Source organism: Tamandua tetradactyla, chromosome 3 (assembly GCF_023851605.1).
Source record: "Tamandua tetradactyla isolate mTamTet1 chromosome 3, mTamTet1.pri, whole genome shotgun sequence".
NCBI classification, from domain to species: Eukaryota; Metazoa; Chordata; class Mammalia; order Pilosa; family Myrmecophagidae; genus Tamandua; species Tamandua tetradactyla.
In genome coordinates this window covers 68,697,884-68,709,929 of record NC_135329.1, presented here as the reverse complement: position 1 = coordinate 68,709,929, position 12,046 = coordinate 68,697,884, and the positions used below count along the sequence as shown (strand labels likewise).

General features: G+C 40.4%; 1 pseudogene; it reads right to left on the bottom strand.

The window, feature by feature from the left end:
• The window catches only part of LOC143675603 (heat shock protein HSP 90-beta pseudogene), a 119,622-nt pseudogene that overhangs the window by 73,269 nt on the left and 34,307 nt on the right, over positions 1–12,046 (bottom strand).

Below are 12,046 nucleotides of genomic sequence, written 5' to 3'. Positions count from 1 at the left end.
GAGACAGATTCCCCAGAAACTAGAGGGGGCTTTATCTCTAGGAAGTTTCTGAGGCTCTAGTGGACCTGAGACTTGACCAGGAAGCTAAAGAAGGTTTATGCTTTTTTTTTTGGTGCCTTATGATGCCCACCATTGAAAAAGAGGCACACTACTTGTTACAAGACCCCTAGGACTTTGGAAATAGGGTCTAACAAATTTAAATGTGATTTTCCCACTAATTTACTGGGGGACCTGAAAGCCTGCCAGCTTTAAAGAGGAGCTCATGGAAGATAATGGCTCTCCAGCTGTTCCCACCTGCAGTGAAGCAGCTCATCTGCTTTTGCCCTTATGAACCTGCACATCCAATATTGCTGGAAATATCTACAACACACTGGAAGGCTCTATGGAGATGGTGGCCAGCCTTTGAAGGTTGGATCACAGCCAAATTCCCCTGGGTCAAGAAGCCAGTTTCTGACCTGTTGGGCAAGTGACTGTTCTCCTCTTCAAAGTTCTTGGCTTCTTGTTGGGCCATGGTAGAGGCTATAGCAGATTCAGCAAACTATAAACTCTCAAGACAATTTGGCCTGTTTTTGTATAACCCATAAGAATGGCTTTGGTATTCTTAAGGAAATGAAAACAAAAAAAGGGGAATATTTCATGTCATGCTACAATTAGATGAACTTTAAATTTCAACGTCTGTAAATAAAGTTCTGTTGGTGCACAGCTACGCTCATTTGTTTACTTCTGGTCTATGTGGTGTTTCTGTGCTACCACGGCAGAGTCAAGCAGTTACGACAAGGTTTATATGGCCTGCAAAGCTTAAGATATGTACTGTTCGGCCCTTTTCAGGGGAAGCCAGCCAGTCCTTGGAATAGATGTTTGATAATGGGCTAGCAGGTACCCCATGCTAACTGGGAATTCTACCATGTCTTGGGTGTAACCTAATTTTGCATGGCATAAAAGAAAGAGTTCCCAGCAGCCTTCCATTATCAATTGGAAGTGTGTTTCATGCAGAATTGGGATCAGGCTGCTTCTGAATTTGCAAGTAAATCGCATGAGCTGTTTCACATTCCAAAGGTGCAACTTATATGCAATATATCTCCTTCCAACTCATATCTACGGCCACATGGCAAGTCAACCATAAATAGCCAATTTACAAGGAAAATAAATCAAGTCCGATTTACATATGGCTCTGCAAAAAAAGGGCGATATAACCATAAGTGGGCCACAGGGGTGTAACAGCCTCAGGGAAGACATTAAAGAACAGTGGGGAGGGAAATTCTTCCCACTGAGTGGAACATTGGAAGTACATCTCAATGTTTATCCTTCCTGAGGTATAGGTGGCTTGAGGTAATAAACTACGGCAATTTATAGGCAGTGGCTAATAATTTGGCCAAAAGATATAAAATAAATCTCTAAGAATAAATTCAAAATGTAAGAATATTCCTGCCCCATGTGAATGTTCACCGGAAGTATTAAAAATCAAACAACTAAGAAACAGTAAAAACACTGTGAAGATGGAATTCACTTCCAAATGGAATGGATATGGGTCCGCTCCATACTCCATTTACTCAAGTGGTGGCCAGATGAGTCCCTGAACTGAGAGGCTGGAACGGCAGGGCTGGAGGCTGTGCCTGTGTTTTCAGCTTGTTCTTGTCAAGTCTTACCTACCTGCTTCCACTGCTGAATGTGCTAGCTTTTGTTAGCAGCAACCAACACTGAGCCTAAGATAGTCTTTCACATTTTTTTGTTTTTGTTTTTGTTGTTTGTTTGTTTGTTTGCATGGGCAGGCACCAGGAATGGAACCTGGGTCTCCGGCATGGTAGGCGAGAACTCAGCCTACTGAGCCACCGTGGCTCATCTTTCATGTTTTTGTAGAACAAGTTAGCCAGCTAGGAGAGCTAGGTTATATTTGATCTCAATCATGGAAGAAGCAATCCTCACTGGAATAGACATTTAACTGGCTGTCAATTTTAGTCCCTGTTTTGCGTGTTCCTGCTGATACTCTAATTTGAGGATTTACTTGGTATCTTTTAAACCAACCTGGTCTCCCATGCGTGGTAAATGATACATTTCTTTTTTGTTGTTGTTACCAAATTCACTTTATGGTTAAAAAAAAGTAGGCATTGGGCGAATGCATTATGTAATTCATAATCCCGAAGTAACTGGCCCCTGGAGAATAACAGAATGCTCTAGTGAAGGTAAGTCACGGGGCCAGTTGAAGGAAACAACTTTGGTGCTGCCGGATACTGTACATTTTCTGGGCCAGGAGTCAGTATATGATGCTGATTCTTCCATAATTATAGATCAGATAAACAAGAGTTGTAACTGGGAATGGCACTTGCCATAATCCCATCTAATTAACTATTGGTATCCTTTTTGCTTTTTATCCTTGGTCCTCTTTAATCTGCTAATTTACAAGTTTTACTACCAGAGGAAGATTCATTAGGGATTCCAATAAGAGTTCCATTGACCTAGATCCCAAGATTTCCACCTGACCATGCCAAGCTACTCTTATAATTAGGAAAACAAGGTAAAACAGGGATTTGATTATTGATTAGGGTGATTGAGTCTGGTTCTCCAGGGAAAGTAGGATTGTGGCTCCCTAATGGAAGTTACAAAGGGTCTGAATGGCTAATGGAGATCCCTCTAGATCACTCCTCGTCGTATACCAGTGTTAAATGTTAATGGAAAACAAATCCAGTCCCATATTGTCAGAATCCCAAGTGCTCAGGTTCATCAGGAATGAAGGTTGGACTGCTCTACTGCAGGTTGCCTTCAGCCAACTGAAATACTAGTTAAACTCAAAGAAAATGAGAGGTAAGTATTTGAAAAAGAAAGTCATAGTAACGACAATATAATGAGCAGGTGAAAAATTAAAAGTGGTAGCATCTAACCTTTTATCCTTCCTTTATGGGTGAAATAAATAGTTATAGAATTTAATTAATTTCCTTTTCTTCCCCTCCAACTCCTCCCACTCATAAAATAAAGAGTATGGGGAAGGTAGTCACAAATTTATGATAAAATCACAGAAAATTACAGGAGAAATAGATATCTCCCAGAACTCTTGACCTTGTAGCTAGAGGGAATAACCAATAATATTTTTGAAATCTCTCTCGTTGGACAATTTCTGTTGGAGATTAGCATTTTTTAATTTATAGATTGGATTGAAGTGCATGTTTGGATGTTGTTCACTAAAGAAGAGAACAGTATTGATATTTGCCAATGTGTCGTCCTTCTATTTTGGGTGCAGCTCTAAATAGATGGGAGCTGTAATTTAGAGGGGTAAGGTATTCACTCTCCCTGCTCCCCATCACGCATGGGTCCATGACCAAACCAGTCAATCACTTGCTCCCTGCTCAGAAAGGTGAATCTTGAGGGACTGGCTCAGAGGTGGACAGTCTCACAGAGGTTTTCTGCAGCAGCTGCAATGGAACCAAAAATTCAGGGATGAATTGGTTGGCCCAGAGGCAGTCATGGCCTTCCAGACATATGTTGTTCAGGGATATTGCAGCTGTTTTTCTTCCCTTGGTTCATGTCTGACCCTGGCACGTCAGCCTTCTAGTGAGTTTCTTAAGCTAGCCGCCTCCTTTTGTTTTGTTTTGTTTTGCTTTGTTTTTGCTTATGCTGGCCAATGTTATAGTCTTTTATTTGACATGGGGATCCCTGCCTTATTCAGAAGATCAAGTTAGCAGAAGTCTGGGAATGACAAACTTAGAGAAGGCCAGGGCCATAGTCAGAACATGCAAGTAGACTGGAGGTAGAGTTTAAGAGGAGATGGTGAGTTTGCAGAAGGACTAGAACAAGGCATGCTTTCCTAATTCCAGCACGGTACCTCTCATTTCGGAGGTAGGGGCTCCTGCAATATGTAGGAGAGAACCAAGGTTTTAAAAAGTAGAATTTGTTCAAAAGTTTATCTTCCACAGAGCAATTTATGTTGATCCTATTGATCATTCTTTTCAAGTCGTTTTCAAAGTATGCTCATGGACCTGGGGAGCCCTTTTCAACAGGTCTGTAAGATCAAGCTACTTTCCTAACAACACAGAGAAATTACTTGGCTCTTACATTGTGTTGATATTTGCCCTCAGCACAAGGTGAAGCAGTGATACCAAACTGATCTATTTGTAGTTTCTATCAGATGCACTCTCAAGACCAAAAGAAACCCCAAAACACAATTTCATGTAAGACCAAATTTAATGAATGTTAAAAACAACTATGCTTGTTAAATAACTTGACCCTGGGGTGCACAATGTTTAATACTTTGCAAGACCAAATGGGAAGTACACAGAAAGCACAGATGATTAAGCTTTCTCCTTTAGTGTCTCACTCTTTGATTTTTTTTTTTGTTTTTGTTTTATGGTGATCCTTAGACCGTCAGTTCTATTGTGAAGTAGGTAGGTTTAAACAGCTCAGTAGTCATTTTCAAAAATAACATTGTGTCATCCTTAATGAATCACAATTACTAATGGAATGTGCTTTCCTGTTGCTTACTACACTGACTTCTCAACCCTTGGAATCAGATTTGGAACCACCCTCATTCCCATTGCATGTTGATTTTTGTGTGATAACTTGCTTTTTCTCAAGCAACTGCCAAAAACTCAGCTTCATAAATATGTGTCATCCTCAAAAGGAATGTAGTGTGATCTTATGTTGAAACTGTAAAATACCACCATCTAGTAGTTTGTATGTGAAAAACCAACAGATGCTGCTATGGCTTCCTTGGAAATTTCAAATATACTGTGGGACTCCTGTGAGTTCTCAGGGGTACCTCAGGGGTACTCTGGTGCCTGGCTTGGGAATTGTTGGCACAAAGTATTTCTGCTGCATATGAAAGTTGAATGGTTGTCTTGAGGAAAAGCACTTTATGGTGGCTTAGACTGCAAGCTGAACGGCCACCTTTCTCATGGAACACTACTTTTATTTGAAAGAACAACTGGCTGCTACAAACCGTCGTTATTCAGGCTTGGATACTTGGCAGATATTTAAGCCAAAATGAATGAAGTGAGTATGTTACATGAAGGACAGAATTCCTTGCCAGTGATAAAGTTCAAGCTTCTGGTAAATATTGGGATTTATAAAGCTTGTGTCCACCTCCATAAGCTTGATGGATTGTTATTAACAAATGTGATATTTAACATATTGTATAGTGTGTATTGTATACTAGTGTCAATGTTTTGATCCTCCACATAACTCATTAACTAATATTTTTCAAATGACTAGTGTTACAAAAAAAGATGTGCGAGTTAAATCCTCGCTGGAAGTACAAGATAAACAAATAGATTTCAATGGATTGGATTACAAAAAGTGCATTGATGTGGTTTCGGATTCCACATTGCAGGTAACTGTTTCAACTATATGTTTGGAGAGACCAGGTTTTCTCCATGTACTTCAAACAAAGTATCATATTTCAATTGATTAAATGCAGAAGCAGACATGAGAATTTAGTTGTTTTCCATTGTCAGGCACTAAAAATATTTTCGAAAATGTAAAGTGCCATTTTTCTCATTAAATTTTTTGTATGAAAAATAATTTTTTCATAAAAAATGTTAAACAAGTGATGGATTTATTAAGTTTTTTTAACTGTTACAAATAAACACTCTCCCTTCCCCATCACACCCTCTTCCAGTAACCTCTAATCTGCTTTCTATCTCTATTAATTTATTATTTCTAATAATAAAGGAACAATTTTTTCTAATGAGTATATATACTTTTATAAGTATTATATAATTTTGTCCTTATGCATCTTCCTTATCACTGAACATAATATTTTCTAGGTTTTTCCATGTAAGAGGATGTCTTATAACTTCATTATTTTTAATGGTCAAGCAGTATTCTATTGTGTGCATATACTTATTTTGTTTATCTGTTTTATCCATTCACTTCTTGATGGACATTTATACTTCCACATTTTGGCTGCCATAAACACTTGTGTTCAAGTATCTGTTTGTGATCCTGTTTTCATTCTCTTTGGGAATACACCTAAAAGTGGGATTGCTGGGTATGCTAATTTCAAACTGCTATGTACCTCAGAAAAGCCTGCTCTTCATCCTAATCCACTCATGTGGGGGCAGACCAAGGGTTTAGGTGGAATATTTTTTATTAAGTTGTTTCCATGAAGATGTGACCAACCCAGTTGGGGGAGGAAATTTTTGATTAGGCGGGTTCCATGGAGATGTGGCCCCACCCATTCAAGGAGGGTCTTAAGCCACCTACTGGAGTCCTTTAAGAGGGAACCATTTTGGAAAAAGCTCAGAGCCAACACGGACAAAGACCTTTGGAGATGCAGAAAAAAAATGCCCCCTTGGAAGCTATTTGTAACCAGAAGCCAAAGGACAAACAGATTCTCAGCTGACAGAGGGTGTTCCAGATGCCATCAGCCTTTCTTGAATCAAGGTGTCTTTCTCTGGATGCCTTAGTCTGGACACTTTTATGCCCTTAGAACTATAAACATATAACTTAATAAAATCCCTTTATAACACATTTCTGGTATAGTGCATTCTGGCAGCATTAGCAAACTAAAACTGAGGCCCAAATGGTAATTCTATATCTAACTTTCTGCAGAAAAAAGTTATTGAACAGACTAATCTTTCCTTACTGCATGCACTTAGCACCATTGTCAAAAATCACATTGCCATAGATGGGTGGCTCTATTTCTGGACTTTCAATTCTGTTCCACTGACTTATTGTCTATCTGTGTGCCAGAGCCACACTTGCTTTGCAATACAATTTGAAATCGGTGAGTGTGAATCTTCCAGTCCTGTTTTTTCTCCAGATTGTTTTGGCTATTTGGGGACCATTGCAGTTCCATATACTTGTGAGAATTAGTTTATCCATTTCTACAAAGAAGGCTGCTGAGATTTTAATAGGAATTGCATTGACTTTGTCTATTTCTTTGGGTGTGTAAACATATTAAAAATGTTAACTCCTCCAACCCATGAGTGTGGGATGTCTTGCCATTTTTTAAGGTCTTCTTTCATTTCTTTCAGCTGTGTATTGTGTTTTTCAATATATGAGCCTTTGTGCACTTACTTACAATTTATTCCTAGGTATTTTATTCTTTTAGGTACTGTTGTAAATGGAATTGTTTTCTTAACCTCCCCTTTCAGACTGTTCATTGCTAATGTACAAGCACATTATTTTAAAATATTTTTTAAATGCCCAAGGTCACAGAGATTGCTAGTACAGGGTCAGAATGTGAATGCATTAATTTCCCTGTTTTATGTTTTCCACATGGTTTATGGAAACATGGAATCTCAATTATACAAATATAGGGCAAAGGTCCATCCAGAGAAACATCAAACAAGGCCAGCATGGTTGTAGCTGCAAGAGCTACTTTTTACTGTCATTGAGTTTGGCCTCTTCATATTCTAGTAATTAAGCAGTTTAAGCTGGAAGCCAAGAAGCTTGAATTATTTGACTAGAATGCTATAGGAGAATGGAGCTAACCAAGCCTATAAAAGCGTAGGTAATATCCTCTCAGGACATGAGCTCTTTCCTTAAATGAAACCAAAGAAGTAAAGAGGTCTTGAAGAACTATCTGGGAGTAAGGAAAAAGAGGCATGCATTCGGCAACATAGAACCTATGGAAAAGGCATAGGCCGTCTTCATGTGTTCTGGGGCCCTGGCAGATCAGTGGGGTCAGCAGGGATTTGGGCATTAAGAGGCGATGGGTCACTTCAGCACAAGCACATTGCCCAAGTTGGAGCCTTTGCAATTGTGGAAAAGGGGCTTTAAAAAGTTGAGGAGGTGGAGAAAGTGAGTTCATGATTCAGAAAAATTCTTCTGGGCTGGAGCCTGTAATAGAGATCTGTTTTTGTTCCTTGCTGGATATAGAAGGGAGGATTTATCCCTGAAAGGTTTTCTGGGGCCGTCTTACTATTGAAAAATCAATAGCTACATGAGATAGGGCATCAGACCATATTATGGAGCCTAAATTACTGAAACTCTTTAATATCTGTGGAATCATGTCTATTCCTGGGCATTGATCCCAGCTTTATCACCTTGCTCACTCCCTGTTATCCAAAAATAGAGATTCTCTGGACACAGTCAGAAAGATGAGTTTCAAAACAAATGCCAGAACTCAGAGTTAACCTGAACAGCCAAGAACATAGGATTTTTATTATCAGGCCCATATTCCAGTGGGGAAGAATCAGTTGTGCAGGAGCGCCAACATTTTTGCCATTCATATTGTTGAAAGAGGGTGTGCTGCTTCTGTAGTCCTCAGAGAAGAGTCACTGCACGTAAAATAGCTAAATGTTCCAAGAATAACTAATGAAGAGCAAGGTAATGCCAGGTAAAAATTCCCTTTTCTGGTTTCTTTGTCTCTAATGATTTCCTACTGAGGTTTACCCTAGTTGCTAACATTTCACCATTGTACATTCTCTTCTGTAGGCTAAAAATCAAAGGTCCAATAAAACTAGCACATCCCTATTAAAATGCTAACTTGTTAACTAGGAGGGAGGATATTAAATCAGGATGAAGAAGGAGGCTGGGGGATTGGTTCTGCCAAAGGTAAATATTACTGCCTGTGAGACATATCGGGCAGAAGGAAGAGATGTGAGACCGCAGTAACGAATTACTGTATAGCTTTCAAAAAGCTTGGTTTGAAATCAACTGAGGTGGCCATTTGCTCCCTGGGAGTTTATGTTTATGTGGGAAAAGGCATATTTATCTCTGTACAGATGCAGATGGGAAAAAAAGGAAATTTATGCAACAGATTTAGCCTCAAGGTTTTTCTATTATTAAAGCTTCTCTAGAGCCAAAATCTGGATGGAAACACACACATCAGCAGAAGAGTATTGGTTTCACCTGTGTGACTGCTGAGAGCAGTGATCGCACTATCTTGTAGGAGGGGCTTCCCTGCTCCCCAAACACCCTGCTGGAAGCTAAAACTGTGCCCCTTAGTGATTGCTCTTTCTCAATGAATATCGTGAGTTCTTCTCTGAGTACACACAGTCCAGCAGAGGCGAACAGAGATGGAAAGGACTGTGGCAAAGGATGAGAAGGTGCAGACTAAATTCCAAACACTGGCAATGCTATGCGTTAATGAGGCTGTCAGAGGATATGTGTTCGTTTCTTCATTAACTGGTTATTCATTCATTCAACGGACATTTACCAAACATTGGTTCTAGGCTCTGAGTGAACATCCCGTGGACATATGGTTGGGAAGGACCAGGTTGCACAGGGCGTTCCTGGGCTGAGGAGCTTGGATGTCAGCCTACGAACAATGGAAAGTCAATGGAGGGTGTCCATAAGAAATGCGGCATGTGGTATTTTAGTTTCAGACAGATCACCATGACACCTGCCTTAGGTATGCATTGGGGGAGGAAAAGCTTGCAAAGGGAGCAATTTAGGAGACTGCTCCAGGCTCTAAACAAAAGTGGGGGGGTGGCAATGAGAGGAGGCCTTGTGCTGAGCGAAGGTTGGGAGGGGAACAATAGGATTTGGTGCCAGTTAGGGACCTGGGGGCATTTCGTAGTCACTGCCCTGTTGCATGGGTGCCAAAGGATTTTAGTGGCAGTAATGTCCTTAAGAATTCACTCTGGAAGGCTTGGCTAACATGAGGTACAGAGTCTGGAAGTAGAAGGCGGGCTCTCCAGATTGCAGGGTGCCATTCTTTACTGACACCCATCCTGAGATGCGCTGTTGCTCTGCCTTCCGGCTCACCCTCCTGCCCACTCCAACTTCACTCCAATAACTCTACACCCAGGAACCCTTTCCCACGAGCACATGTGTATGGGCAGGTCTCTCTCCCCTTGTCTCTCCCTTTTTCTCTCCCTGTCTTGCCCACACAGATTTTAATAGAATAACAGTCATAATGTTGACATGAGCCTAAGAAGCTGTTGAATGCTGTTCTAAACTATATTCTAAAGCTCTGAGGCCACAGGCCGCCTGGCACTAGATACTCCAGTGTCACGAAATAATATCCTCTGTGGGAATCCTTCCTTTCCTATAAGGTTCTGGCGATTCTATATTTAAACATCTAGGCTGCTCATATCATTGGTTTGGTGAATTCTGAGACCCAGTAGGCAGTGTTCTGAGACGTCGCAGTGTTCTAAGTATGGTTGGTATAACTTGAGTGAGAACTGCCACAAGGGATGACACAATGTCATTTACTAGTGTGATGAGGACTTGGAAGAAGCTGCCTTAAAGGATGGGCCTTAGAAAAGTGATATGGTTCCAGGGTTTATCCCCCAAAGCTATGTTGAGTCTGTGTTCTAGCACACAGAATCCAGAAAGGCTGTGTTGATACTGTGCTCTAGCACAGAGAGTACAGAAAGGCTGTGCCAAGCCTGTGCTCTAGCACATGGAATCCAGAAAGGATTGGGGCTTATTTTCAGACTAAGCCTACTATCCAAGAAAGCCCAGCCCATTTTGTAAAGAGGCAGCACAGGTAGCAGGAGTTATGACATGTCCAAGGAGGCAGAAGGGAGGGTTAAGAAGTCAGTTTAAAAATATGGTATTAGCATCCAGGGAGATGGCTGAGGGGATCCTTCCTAAGAGGAGGGAGTGGCATGTCCTGGTTAGGGTTGTAGTACTCCAGCCAAGCAGACTCTCTCTCATCCCGAATGAGAATGAGATATAATCCCAGTTGACTTTCCTGGGCCAGGAAGAGTAGTTCAACGGGAACAGGCTATCTAGTGTTTATTCCAAGACTTCCAGATTCTAGTTTCAAGGTAAAACAGCTAATTGCTGAACCCAACTGTAAATGGAGGCTATTGATGAACCAAGTGTGGGGCAAATGGGAGACATCAGCAGGAAAGAACTTGCAGGTGAAGGGTGCCTTGCGTTCTGCATCTCTTGCGACATCAAGTTTTACATAAATTCAGGTTGCACATTATCAGGACTCCATTTGGCATTATTTCCACTACTTTTAAAATGTACACATTTGTGACTCTAAGGAGAGCAATGAACTAACCTTTTTAAATTTTCTTTGTTGCCATGTATGGCACAAATAAATGCAAACTTTCCAACAGAGATCATGCCAACCAATGTGATTGGTACCCTGGTATGAACTATTTGACTACTTGGCTAAGTAGTCAATTTTTTTAACCTTTCATGAAGATTTTATTTTATTCATAAGCCCTTGTCCTGAGGAAAATGAAATGTGGTCAAAGTCACAGCAGAAGCTCTTAAAATAGATGGTTGCTATAGTCATATATTTTTTTATTGAGGTATGCGCCCTAATTTTAAATGTATAACTTGATGAATTTTTTAAGTGTAAGTGTCATTGTAACAAGCACCTTGGTCAAGCCATTAACATTTCCATAACCCTAGAAAGTTCCTTCATGCCACTTCCAAGACAAATTCTCCCTGCAGCTAACAAATACTCTGACTTCCATCACCATGGATGAGCTTTGCTTTTTCTTGAATTTCATGTAAATGGAATCACACAGCATGCACTCTTTTGTGTACAGCTTCTTTCACTCCATGTAATACCTTTGCATAATCCATGCTTCTGTGTTTATCAGTTCTTTTTTCTTTTTTGTGCATTCTCTTTAATGACTATATAACAATTTATTTATTGCTTATCACATTGATGAACATTTGGGTTATTTAGGGTTTTTGGCTAATGGAATAAAGCTGCCATGAAATTTATTTTTGTATTCAATTATTTCTCTTGAATGTATGCAGTCATTTCTCTTGGGTATATCCACTAACAATAAAATTGTTAGGTCACAAGACACACGTCTGCTTACAGCTCTTAGGAGCTAAGGCAAACAGCCTCCGAAGGGTGGGCAAATACATGCTACCATCAGCTGTGCGTGTAACCTGCAGTTGTCTGACATCCTCATTAACACATGGCATTGTCAGTCTCTGGTATTTAGTCTGCACCTTCTCATCCTTTGCCACAGTCCTTTCCATCTCTGCTCACCTCTCCTGGACTGTGTATACTTAGAGAAGAACTCACGACATTCATTAAGAAGGAGCAATCACTAAGGGGCACAGTAGCCTAAATTCACCCAGAGAAAAGAACATTGACATTCACAGAAACAACAAAGAATCATTTCCTGGAACGTTCTGTCCTCACCTGGCATCTTCCACCCAGGTAACTCCTGGTTCTTTT